The 13,044-nt window shown below is 38.0% G+C and overlaps 1 protein-coding gene across 13 annotated transcripts in view; it reads right to left on the bottom strand.

Annotated features, from left to right (window-relative positions):
* The window catches only part of TMEM108 (transmembrane protein 108), a 291,266-nt gene that overhangs the window by 159,615 nt on the left and 118,607 nt on the right, over nucleotides 1–13,044 (bottom strand). For 3 of the 13 annotated variants that reach the window (XM_070391154.1, XM_070391155.1, XM_070391158.1), the window contains exon 1: nucleotides 10,715–10,919. The exons of 8 other annotated variants lie outside the window; for them this stretch is intronic. The gene's annotated coding sequence lies outside the window, so the exon portion shown is untranslated. Of the gene's footprint in view, nucleotides 1–2,709; nucleotides 2,730–9,433; nucleotides 9,509–10,714; nucleotides 10,920–13,044 lie in introns of those variants that run through there. 2 more of the 13 variants (XM_070391157.1, XM_070391159.1) reach the window with 2 other exon arrangements.

Genomic DNA, 13,044 nt, shown 5'->3' with positions numbered 1-13,044 from the left:
ATATATATAAAATATATAATATATATAAAAAATTTTATATAATATATATAAAAATATATATATAAAAAAATATATATAAAATATATAAAATATATATAAAATATTGATTTTTTACAGAGAGGAAGGGAAAGGGATAGAGAATTAGAAACATCGATGAGAGAGAAACATCGAGATCAGCTGCCTCCCGCACACCCCCCACTGGGGATGTGCCCGCAAACAAGGTACATGTCCTTGACTGGAATCGAACCCAGGACCCTTCAGTCCACAGGCTGATGCTCTATCCACTGAGCCAAACCAGCCAGGGCTAGAAAGGTGAACTATTTTTTCTGCGGGCCTTTGGGTGCTGAAGACTAAGCAAGGCCTAAAACCCATGTTCCTGTTGGTCATTCCTCTCTGTAGCAATATCGGATAATGCTACAATCAATCTAATTTGATTGATTTAGACATTTTTCTTCTCTTATCATATATGCTGGGTTAAATGATTTTTTTTTAACTTACCAGTATATTTGAAAGCTAAGGAGCTCTCCTGATCTCCCTCAGGAATGTAATATAAGAAATACTATAATGGAACCCTGTTCATAATGTAGATTTCTATTTTGAGTGCATAGAATGAGACCTTTAAATGAAACCTCAGGGCTTTTTCTAGTGTTAGCATCATCTAATTAAAGGCATAATCATATGATATAACCAGTATCCTCATTGAGGATAATTCAAAAAAAATCCCAAGAAATAAAAAGAGAGTAATATCACAACCTCAACAAAAACAGGCTCTCTGGCTCCAAAGTTATCCTACACATTTCCCAACTGCTAACAGCTATTATGCAGATAATTCTGCTTTTAAGGATTCCCTGAAAACTGAAGTAGTAACCATAAACTTTTCAGGTAATGTACATCCTGCCATCACAATTTAATTACAGCATAGGAGGTTGAGCTTTATAACCTGGGAAGCAGTTGGCTGGAAATTCAAGCAGCCATGTAATGGCTTCTGCTAACTTAAAAACCCTAAATATTTTTAAAATTAGAAAACATAGGCAAATGTTCGATCTTACTTTTATCTGTAGTAATACATATAAACCATGGCCCATATCTTTCTAAGATCCAGTCCTTGAGGGCATTGTTCTACAGTTTACCATATGAGCATAGTTGAGAAAATGGTGCTGTATTGCCTTAAAAATCATTTACTAAAGAGTCTAGCTCACTCTCAAAGGAAGATACAGTTGAAAAATATCTTAAGAAAAACCTAACAAACCTCCAAGTACTGAACATTTACCAGGTATATTTCAATAATTTTCATTTTCTCAATCAATTTCTATTAGCTTATCCTTTCATTAAAAAGGAATACATTTTAAGAGAACTATACTGGGGCAGCATATATATTTGAAAAACCATAATTCCTAATTAAGATTATAAGTAGATGCATTGTGGCCTTGTGAAATCTGTAAATGCAAGTACTGAAAAATGCAAAGCAAGAAAAATGCAGGAGAAAAGCTGTTAAAATTATATCTATAAAACCCTAATACGCAAATAGATCAAACATGGAATAACTGAACAACTGGTCACTATGATGTGCACTGACCACCAGGGGGCATGTGCGGAACATGGCGGGTGTTGGCTGTGGTGGGACGGTGGAGCAGGTGAGTGGGGGCGCCAGACTAAGGCGGGGTGTTGGTCACTGTCACTAGGGCAAGCCTCTGGTGGTTACTGAAAATTCTTTGCTCCCGTGTGCCGTGGTCCTGCCCGGCACTCGCACCTGCTGCTGGCACCAGCCCTATTTGCACCCACTGCTGGCGCCGGAGCCACCGCTTGCACCCGCTGCTGGCGCTGGCCCCAATCACTCCACACCATCAGCGGGTGTGAGTGGGTCCAGCACCATCAGCGTGTGGGAGCGGCGGCAGTGGGAGTGGGGCTGCCGGCAGACAGGGGACCTGGGGCCACTGTGGGAGGGCTGGGCAGGGGTGCAGAAGATGGGCCAAGACCCACCCCTGTGCCCACCACAGCCTCATGGCCCACAGTTCCTTTCAAGGTGCATGAATTAATGCCCTGGGCCCCTAGTTTTGAGATAGTTTTAGATTTACAAAAGAGTTGCAAAGACAGTATGGAGATCTTGTATACCCTTCACCCAGCTTCCCCAATGCTAACATTTTATATAACCATGGGATAATTATAAACTAAGAAATTGACATTGGGATGATATTATTATCTAAACTACAACTTCATTTGAATTTCCTCATTTTCCCCACAAATGTTCCTGAAGGAGTTCAGAACATGCCACCCCAAAATATGCTACTTTGGCATATGGATTATTTTGAGTTGAGGGCACTTGGGAAACAGCAGATGCAGGAAAGGCTGACTTCCCCTTTTCCACCTAAAAAAAGGCCATAAAATTTCCCAGGAGAAGGTGTCCTCCCTGTACCAGGAAGAGAACATCTTTATCACTTGAGACTGGGAATCGATGTTTAAATGGGTCTGTACAAACAACTTCCTAAAATAACCCTTATCTTCTACTAGCTTCTCCCCCACCCCATATGTCTCCTAGTTACTTCCCCACAATTTATTGCCCCCAGCCCAAACCCTTCTGTCTTGTCATTTCTTCACAAATCTATCAGTTCTTTGTCTAAGGTCTAAATGCTTTTTGTTCTGGTCACTTCTTCAGGTCTTCTCTCTCTTGTGAAGGCTCCCAAAGACCCCTAGAAATTCAATAAAACTCACATGCTTTTCTTCTGTTAATAGTCTTATGTCAGTGTCATTCTTAGGCCCAGGCAGAGATCTTAGACAGTAAAGGATAAGTTTTCCTCTCCTACATCCTTTCTCTGTTCCTGGCTCAAGTCCAGGATCCCACGTGGCATTTAGTTGTCTCCATCTATCAATTAACAGTTTCTTGGTGTTTCCTTGTCTCACTCTTTTATGACCTTGATACTTTTGAAGAATACTGGTCAGACATTTTGTAGAACGCCCCTTGATTTGGAGTTGTGAATTTCAGGGAAGAAGACCACAGAGGTGAAGTATTCTTCTCATCACACTGTATCAGGGTGTACATGAGGTCAACATGGCTTATTACTGGTGATAGTCACCTGAATCACTTGGTTAAGGTGGTGTCTGTCAGGCTTCACCTCTGTAAATTCACTAACGTTGCCTTTCCATTCTCTGTTCATTTGAAGTGAGTCACTAAGTCCAACCTACATTCAAGGGGAGAGGAATTAAGCTTCACTTACTAGAGGAAGAAGTCTCAAAGAATTTGTCAACAGCTATCATAGTAATAACTATTTTGGGAGAGATATTTTGAATCTATGCCAACATACCACTTCTCAAAGTTTTGCCCTGATTTTAGAATTCATTGATGAATCTTAACTACAACAATTTACTGTGGTCTTCTAATGATGATTTTCTATTTCCCTGTCTCTTCTATATTTAATAATTGAAAATTTTTGGTAAATGTTTATTCCTTGTGACCATTTATTTATATTAGTATGGTACCATTTTTTTATACTTTTATTGAATTTATTGGGGTAACATTAGTTAATAAAATTACATAGGTTTCAGGTGTACAATTCTAAAATACATTATCTGTGCATTGCACTGTGTGTTTACTACCCCAAGTCTCCTTCCATCACCATTTAGTCCCCCTTTACCCTCTCCTACCTCCCATTACCCCCCTTTCTCCCTCTGGTAATCTCCAATATGGTATCACTGATATTTTTTTTGGATGATACTATACTGATTTATTTTGTTGCTAAAATTGCTCCAGCTTTGGCCACTGAAGGTTTTTTTTAATTAGCTTCTGTGTCCTTTTAACATGTTCTCATTTTTTTTTCTTGAGCCGTTCATTACTTTCTGGCACTAAAAGATTCTCTAGGCTCATTGGGTATTTTCCTTTCCCAGCCCTAGACTCAGCCATTTCTCCAAGGGGTACTGGGTCATTTTATTGGAAAATGATTCAGGCATATCTCAGAGATACTATGGTTTCAGTTCTGGACCACTGCAATAAAGCAAGTATCGCAACAAACCAGATGGATTTTCTGGTGAATTCTACCAAACATTTAAAAAAAGATTAATTAATTGATATTAACTATTAATACCAATCCTCAAACTATTCCAAAAAATGAAAGAGGAGGAAACAAATCCAAATTCATTTTATGAGGCCAGCATTACCCTGATGCCAAGCCAGACAAGGACCATATAAGAAAAGAAAATTACAGGCCTATATTTCTGATGAACATAGATTAAAAACTCCTCACCAAATATTAGCAAACCAAATTCAACTATACATTTAATGGATCATAAACCATGATCAAGTGGGATTTATTCCAGGGATAGAAGGATGATTCAATATCCACAATCAATCAATGTGATACACTACATTAACAAACGAATAAAAATTGTATGATCACCTCAGTAGTTTCAGAAAAAGCATTTGACGAATTCAATATCCATTCATGATAAAAACTCTTAACAAAGTGGGTATAGAGGAAGACTAACTTAACATAAAAAAAGCACTATACAACAAGCCCACAGCTAACAAAATACTCAAAGGTGAAAAGTTGAAAGCTTTTCCTTGTAAGATCAGGAACAAGACAAGGATGTCCACTCTTGCAACTTTTATTCAACATAATATTAGAAGTCCTAGTCAGAGCAAACAGGCAAGAAAAAGAAATAAAGGCATTCAAATTAGGAAGAAAAAAGTAAAACCATCTCTATTTGTAGATGATATATTACATATAGAAATCCCTAAAGTCTCCACCAAAAAACTGTGAGAGCTAATAAGCAAATTCAGTAAAGTTGTAGGATACAAAAATTAATACTAAAATATCAGTTGTGCTTCTATCCTATATTATAAAAGGCTAATATGCAAGTCGACTGAATGGTGGCATGACCAGTCGCTATGATGCGCACTGACCACCAGGGGGCAGATGCTCAACACAGGAGCTGCCTCCTGGTGGTCAGTGTGCTCCCACAGGGAAGTGCCATTCAGGCAGAAGCCTGTGTGGTGGTGGGAGCCTCTCCCGCCTCTGTGGCAGTGCTAAGGATGTTTGACTGACAGCTTAGGCCCGCTCCTTATGACAGTTTAAGGGAGCGGGCCTAAGTTGTCAGTCGGACATCCAATGAGGGCTCCCGGACTACCAGAGGATGCAGGCTGGGCTGAGGGACCCCTGCCACCCCCCCCCTCCCCCCCCAGTGCATGAATTTCATGTACTGGGCCTCTAGTACACTAATAACTATCAGAAAGAGAAATTAATCCCATTTACTTTGCATCAAAAAATAACTAAGAATAAATTTAACCAAGAAGGTAAATGACCTTTACCTCAAAAACTATGACATTGAAGACACAAATAAATGCAAAGACAGTCCATATTCATGTACTGAAAGAATATTGTTAAAATGTCCATACTACCCAAAACAGTCTACAGGAACAACACAACCCCTATCAAAATTCCAATGGAATTTTTCACAGAAGTAGAATAATCTTAAAATTGGAATGAAACACCAACAGACTCTTATTAGTCAAAGCAATTTTGGGGAAGAATAACAAAACTGGAGGCATAACACTTCCTAATTTTAAACTGTATTACAAAGCTATAGTAATCAAAACAGTATGGCATTGGCCTAGAAACAAACACAAAGATTAATGGAACAGAATAGAGAGCCCAGAAATAAATCCATGCCTATTTGGTCAATTAACTCTGACAAAGAAGCCAAAAACAAACAATGACAAACAGACTCTTGGATAAATGGTATTGGGAAAACTAGACAGCCACATGCAAAAGAATGAAACTGGATCACCATCTTACATCATCATAAAAATCAACTCAAAATGGACTAAAGACTTAAATGTAAAACCTGAAACCATAAAACTCCTGGAAGAAAACATAGGTGGGTAAGTTCCCACCCATCAGTCTTGGCAATGATTTTTTAAATTTAATAGCAAAAGCAAAGACAACAAAAGCAAAAGTGGACTACGTCAAACTAAAAGGCATCTGCACAGCAAAGGATTAGCAAAATGAAAAGGTAACCTAGAGAATGGAAGAAAATATTAAATATAATTTATCTAATTAGTGGTTAATGTACAGAATATATAAAGAACTCACACAACTCAATAGCAAAATAACAAACAATCTTATTTTTAAAGGGGCAAAAGATCTGAATATAAATTTTTCAAAAAAGACATACAAATGGCCACAGGTACATGAAAGATGCTCAACATTACTAATGATCAGGAAAATGGAAATCAAAACCACAATGAGGTATCAGCTCACACTTGTTAGAATGGCTATTACATAAAAAAAGACAAGAAATAACAAATGTTGGCAAGAATGTGGAGAAAAGGGAACACTCATGCACTGTTGGTGGGAATGTAAATTGGTGCAGCCATTATGGAAAAGAGTATGGAGCTTCCTCAAAAAAATTAAAAATAGAACAACCATACAATAGAACAATTCCACTTCTGGGTATTTATCCAAAGAAAATGAAATTACTACCTTGAAAACATATCTGCACCCCCATGTTTACTGCAGCACTACTTATAATAGCCAAGACATGGAAACAATCTAAGCATACATCAATGAATGAATGGATGGATAAAGAAAATGTGGTGTGTATATATACAACTCAGCCATAAAAAAGAAGGAAATCTTGCTAATTATCACAACAGGGATGGACCTTGAGGGCAGTATGCTAAGTGAAATAAGTCAAATAGAGAAAGACAAATCTAAACACACACACACACACACACACACACACACACACACCAAACTCATAGATACAGAGAACAGATTTGTGGTTACCAGGGGCAGGCAGTGATGAGGCTGCTGGTGGTGGTGGGTGATGGATGAAATTTAAAGAGGTAAAAAGGTACAAACTTCCAGTTATAACATAAGTAGTCCTGGGGATGTAATGCACAGCATAGCAACTATAGTTAACAGACACAAAATCAATGGAACTATATTGTATATTTGAAAGTAATAAAGAAAAGTAATCATTAAAAGTTCTTATTACAAGAAAAAGATTGTAACTATGTGTGGTGATGGATGCTATCTAAATTTGTGGTGATCATTTCATGATATATATTAATAACAAATCTTTATGTTGTACACCTGAAATTACTACAATGTTATATCTCAATAAAAACTAAAAACAAAAAAGTCATCTAAAGATTCTGGATATTGACCAAAGGCATATAACAAATTGAGAATTTATTCACGAAAACCTACTGGATCTCAATAAGAACAGTGGGAGTCTGTGACATTTTAGCCAGGGCGGCTCCCATCCCTGAGTCACCTCAGCTCCATCACCTGGAAATTCTACCACAGCCTCAGCAGATGGAGAGGGCTGTGAGAACTGGCAGTTCTGCTGCCCGGCTGCAGGGGGCTGACTGTATTTGGAGCAGAGCATGGAAAAATTCCTGCTTGAGCGCTGCAGGAAACAATAGTGATCTGTGGCAAACCATCAGGAAAGGCTAACATCGTGGGTAGCCTGACATGTTGATACTTGTTGAGACAAGCACAAAAAGGCAGACCAGCCAGAAATTTAATAGGGAGATCAGGGAAGGAAACAACAAGAGAATCTGGCTAAGATCCCCCTTATTTCAGGGGGTCTGGAAGGCTGTGCTCTGTAGAGATCAGACAGAGCTCTAATGAGCTACTTGCTACGGTCCTTGGCTGATTCTCCCTGAGTCATTGTGTGTCTAGCACATAAACTGATAATAAAATTCACTTATACCTACCTGCTGTGGTCACAAATCATACAATATTACAGACCGTCTATACTGCCTCTTTTATTACACAGGTGGGAAACCAAAGCCCCTGAGTAATTTAAGAACATACATTTCTAAAAAGTTAGTAGAAAATCATTAGAAGTTAGCATAAATGGGTCCTGGGGCTTTGCCAAAATTCATTGACCTGCAACAAGGTGGCATAAGAATTAACAAATAAAAACTGGTCAGGAAAGTTTGGACTATCTATACCAAATGTACAAAAAGATCTTCCTCAATCTTGGTCCCACATTTATTCTCCCCTTCCCTCTATTTTCCTCTTCTCTCCTGAGAATTCTTTGGAAGGAAGGGAGAATAATGAGGGCTCTTCAGGAAGTCACTCCTTATGGGTTCTCAAACACGTGATATACCGCACTGGAGAGGGGATCACACCTGTCCCAAGAATGACAGCTATGTTACAGTCATTGCTTTTAAGTGATCCTCTTACCTTCTGTTTAGTTTTTTCATAACTTCTAACTTCTGGTTCTAGCTCTTCACTTTATGTGCTTTGTGGGTGACAACTTATGCTAAAAATACTCCAGTCTTTTGATTGGGTACCTATATTCCCAGAGAAAATGACCATGACATAGATATACGCTCCAGTTCCAATTGCTATTAAAAACTATTAAGTATTAACATTTTCACCTTTACAACACAGCTTCTTTCCATAATAAAAGGCTATCCATGCATGTCTTCAAGCCCCATTATTATAAATCCTGCTTGTTCAAGCAAGTAATTATAACTACTCTTGAAGGCAACAGAATATTACATGTGAATTGAAGGCTGTTTTCTCTAAGATTGGTAGAATGCAAAAGCTACTTCAGGTTGGTACCAAGGAAACCTGCTCCCAAGACAACCTTTATATGTTCCTGTCTTCCTTGATGGCTTGACATTTGGCTCATCCTTGGCATTTAGTCAATTTTAAATCGCTAGGAAAAATAAGGGACAAATCCCTCTATTTATGCAGCTGACATATTTGCTGCTCAGAATCTTTTATAATCTGTCTTTGTGAGAATAACAACAGAAATTTTAATAGCTTAAAAACATCACTGACTTACAGCCTAACCAGCATTCAGGAAAGAGGACAAAGCAAGGAATGTAGTAGGACTGGCTGCTGCACAATGGAGTGAGCCCCTTCCTCAGGTTTCTTTCGTTTTAAAATTTGTTTGTTTGTTACCTGAAGACTACATCTGGGGATAGAAGGCTGGAACCTGGGGCAGGCATGGAAGGGTGGTGTCTCCATCAAGGGAAAACGCCTGGTTGAGACTAATTCATCACAGAAACCACATCTGTTTTGTTAATTGAGAAAAAAAATACAAAAACATGCCTGGAGACAGTGTGGTATGAATTTTGCCACCAACTATACCTGGATTTAAATTGTGGCCACCATGTACCTGCTCAATAACCACAAACAGCTCTCCGAGCTTCTCGGAGTTTCCATATTGGCACAATTGATTAAATGAGATAATGTAGGTATAAAACTCCCAATCCTGTTCAGATACTCTCATGTATGTCACTAGCCACCCCTCATTTTCTGCCTTATCAAAGCCATCCAGAGGCAGGTCCTCAGAGTGACAAAACTATCTTTGCAGATACAGCAATACATTTTCTTGTCATAATTATATTTCAGGTAACAACAAAAATCATAGGACTCATTCTGAAATTTAACAACTCAAAGTTTCTTCTTACAATTTTTTGGGCCGGGATGAAATTATTGACTTTTACTGGGTACTTGTCCTACTGAATCACTTCTGCAAGATCAGATATTTTAACAGCAGCTGATCCACACAGCAGGATCCCCTGGGTCAGCCACTAACAACACAGAAAGGCAAGGATTATTTTAGATCACGAGACTGCCAGATAGAGTACAACTCCCCAAAGAAAACATAGTACATAAATGTTTCCCCCAAAACTCCCTGGCCAATTCCTTCCTCTGTCAAGAATTGCCTAGATGTGATGGGGCCCTCTGCATGCCTGAGTCCAGCGTACGCCATGATGACACCTGGCAGAAGATGAGAGCTGCTCGGGTTTCAGGCTGACATACCACACCTGCTGTCAGAGCTACTTCACACCCTGGCAGGGAGAAGCTCCTCTCAGCAGTGCCCACTGCAATTACTACATGAGTGACAAGTCTTTGAATCACCAGGATGACTCACATGAAAAAGAAAGCCCTCATTGGGTTTAGAGGCCAGGCGGCAACCTCCAGGGGAGACCCTGATCTTCCTAGCTGAAACAGCAGGTAGGAAGCATAAGCCCTGCAAATACTTTTTTAATTAAATGGAGGATTTCCCCCCTCGGCTCCTCCCTTGCTCTGCTTCTGTCTCCTTTCTCTCCTTTCTCTCCTGTCTTACCAGATGCTCTTAGACACTGTGTCACATCTGTGAGCCTGTGAACAGACCCGAAACAAGATCAAAATAGACCCAAAACAAGAGGTCCCACCAGCCAAGAGCAATCATTGTTCAGTAGTAAAAATTTTGCCAAGAGCAGTGAAGACAGTTCTACATTTCAAATTACTGACCTAAAATGTAATTGAAATCCAACTGTTAATTAATACTTTATTTATTCGTAAAAATAGACCCTTTGATTCCTAAAGCAGAGATCTATATTTTGACTCAGAAAGCAAAAGAAGGAAAAACAAGACAGCCAGATATGATCAGAAAATGTTGCTGAGCTCTTCTCAGCACACACATATTCCTAATACCTTAAATACTGATTCTCCTAAAACCAACCCACTATTTGTCCTAAAAAATTCGCCCAAGAGTTTATGTTACAAACTGAACTCATTCTCTTTCCCCAATAGCACCTTCCCCCAACCCCAAACATGCACACCACCCCTCTTCTGTTATCCATTTGCCAGTCCTATAAATTAGAGTCCTTGGAGTACATTCTCCAATCCACTCTGCTTTAACTCTGCTATTAAGATTTTACCTTGTCTGTATCTTTTAAAATTTCATCTCTTGTCTTCCTTACCTTTGCTTTGCCTTGATTTAGTCACACAGTCCTCCCAGGTGACTATTACAACTCACAGCCTTCCTTGCAGTCACGCACTTCACTCCTAAATATGCACCTAATCATGTCATCCCACTGTTTTAAACCTCCCCCAACTCTCCATTGCCTTCAGTTTGGCATCTAAGATGCTTCACAACCCACTAGCTAGCAGCTTAGCTAACCTCTCCAGCTCCATCTGGCACCAACCAGCCTCTAAGCTCCAGCCCGCCAAGCTGATGAATGTTCCACAAACACACCCATGCCCTCCATAACTTCCCATCTCATACACTTACAGCCCCTCCCGAGATGCCCCTCCACGCTCCCTACACTGAGCCTTTCCTCTCTGTGCTCTCAGCACTTTGTCCTGATCTCTGATTCCGTACTTAGTTTACACTGCAATTATATGGAGCGAATCCATATGAGGAGGGTATCTATCTTAGTCATGTCTATCACTGATACGGAGTATAAAGTTTGCCATTAAAAAGACTCGCTCAAAGAAATTCTGGAGGATATACTTCAGAAAGAAGGGAAATAATTGGAAACCCTGAAATGGAAGAAAGTAACAATGAAGGAAAATATTGGTAAATAGATGGATGAAACTAAGCAAACATTATTTAAACCTATAAGGAAAATGTGTAATTTGTGGAGGAAAAATAGAGAAGCTGATAAGAGAAAAGTCTTTACATTTTGGAGCATGAGTGGCAATATGCTCATTAAATAGAAACTCTTTGAAGTATGCCTGTTAAAACAGCAACTAAGGGAGTAGACATAAAGCATATATAACTTCCAAAGAAGTAGGGGGAAATTGGGGATTAAAAAAAGAATTATCAATTCAAAAGAAGGCAAGATCAGAGGGGGATAAAATAGAAAGCATTAGTAAATAAAAATACATAAAACAGTGATAGAAATAAAAGTAAATATATCATTAGTTGTAATAAATGCAAATGGACTCAATTTTCCAATTAAAGGTAAATGTTTTTCGAATGAATAGGCAAAAATCTAGCCATATGTTTTGCTTGTAAAAGACACATCTAAAACTCAGAACAAGACACACATGCACGAATTATAATCTGTATGTATCTATTAATATTACTTCAAAATATGCAAAGCAAATATTGATATGGTAATAGAAGAAATGGACAAACCCATTAACAGGGGGAGAAATTGCAATACAACTCTGCTAGTAATTGACAGCTTTAGCAGATAAAAAATCAGTAAGGACAGAGAAGATTTAAACAGCATAAATAAGAAGCTTTTTAACTATATAGAACTTATAGAGAATGTTGAGTGCAACAATTAGTGATACATTCAACAATTCTAAAAATTGACTAAGTTTAATGATAGCTTCAATAAATTTCAAGATTTTTTTACTCTAATGCAATTAAATATTAGAAATACATTTAAAAAATAACTAGAAAATTCCCCAAAAACATTATTTCAAAACAACTCACAACCAAAGAAATAAAAGTGGAAACTAAAAAATTCTTAGAACTGAACAATATAAGCTGTCATATCAAAACTTAAGGAATAGAGACAAATCAATACTTACAGGGGAATTTATAACCTTATATTAGAAAAGAAGTAAAGCTCAAAATTAATGTGGGAGGCATCCAGCTTAAGAAGGTAAAAATGAAAATAAGAATAATAAGAAATTAATGAAAAATACAACAAGTACAGTAACTATCAACAAAGCCAAATATTGGGTTTTGGTAAAAACTAAGGAAACAGAGAAGCCTCTGGCATGATTAATCATGGAGGGGAAAAACACACAGAAGGAATACATAAATAATCCTAGTGCTGAAAAGAAAAAGATAACCACAAATGCTACAACTAATAAACAGAAAGATATTCTAAACAACTTTAACCCAATACATTTGAAAACTTAGGTTAAATAGACAAATCTATAGAAAAATACAACTTACCAAATAGGACTTAAAAAGTAGAAAACTTGAATAGTTCTATATAACCTTTGAATAAATTGAACTGGTAATTAAAAATCTTCCAGCAAAGAAACCATTAGGCTTAGACAGCTTCTTTACCAGATTAAGTTCTATGAGACATTCATAAAACAGTAACTCCAATCTTACTCTTCCAATCTTCCAGAGGATAGGAAAAGAGGGAACATTCCCCAACTCATAATCTTGATTCCAAACTAAGATAGAAATAGAATGAGAAAGAAGCAGTATAGCTCAATTTCACCATGGTGAAAAGTTGTAAAAAAAATTACTAGTAAACAAAACTGATGATGACCAAATTGGGTTTATCACAGGAATGTAAGGTTGATTAATTATTAGAAACCTGGTTAATGTCAT

Source organism: Myotis yumanensis, unplaced genomic scaffold (genome assembly GCF_028538775.1).
Source record: "Myotis yumanensis isolate MYYU_CA2020_CCGP unplaced genomic scaffold, mMyoYum1.0.hap1 SCAF_14, whole genome shotgun sequence".
Lineage (NCBI taxonomy): Eukaryota > Metazoa > Chordata > Mammalia > Chiroptera > Vespertilionidae > Myotis > Myotis yumanensis.
Note: the sequence above shows the minus strand (reverse complement) of the source record. Positions and strands in the feature narration are given on the sequence as shown.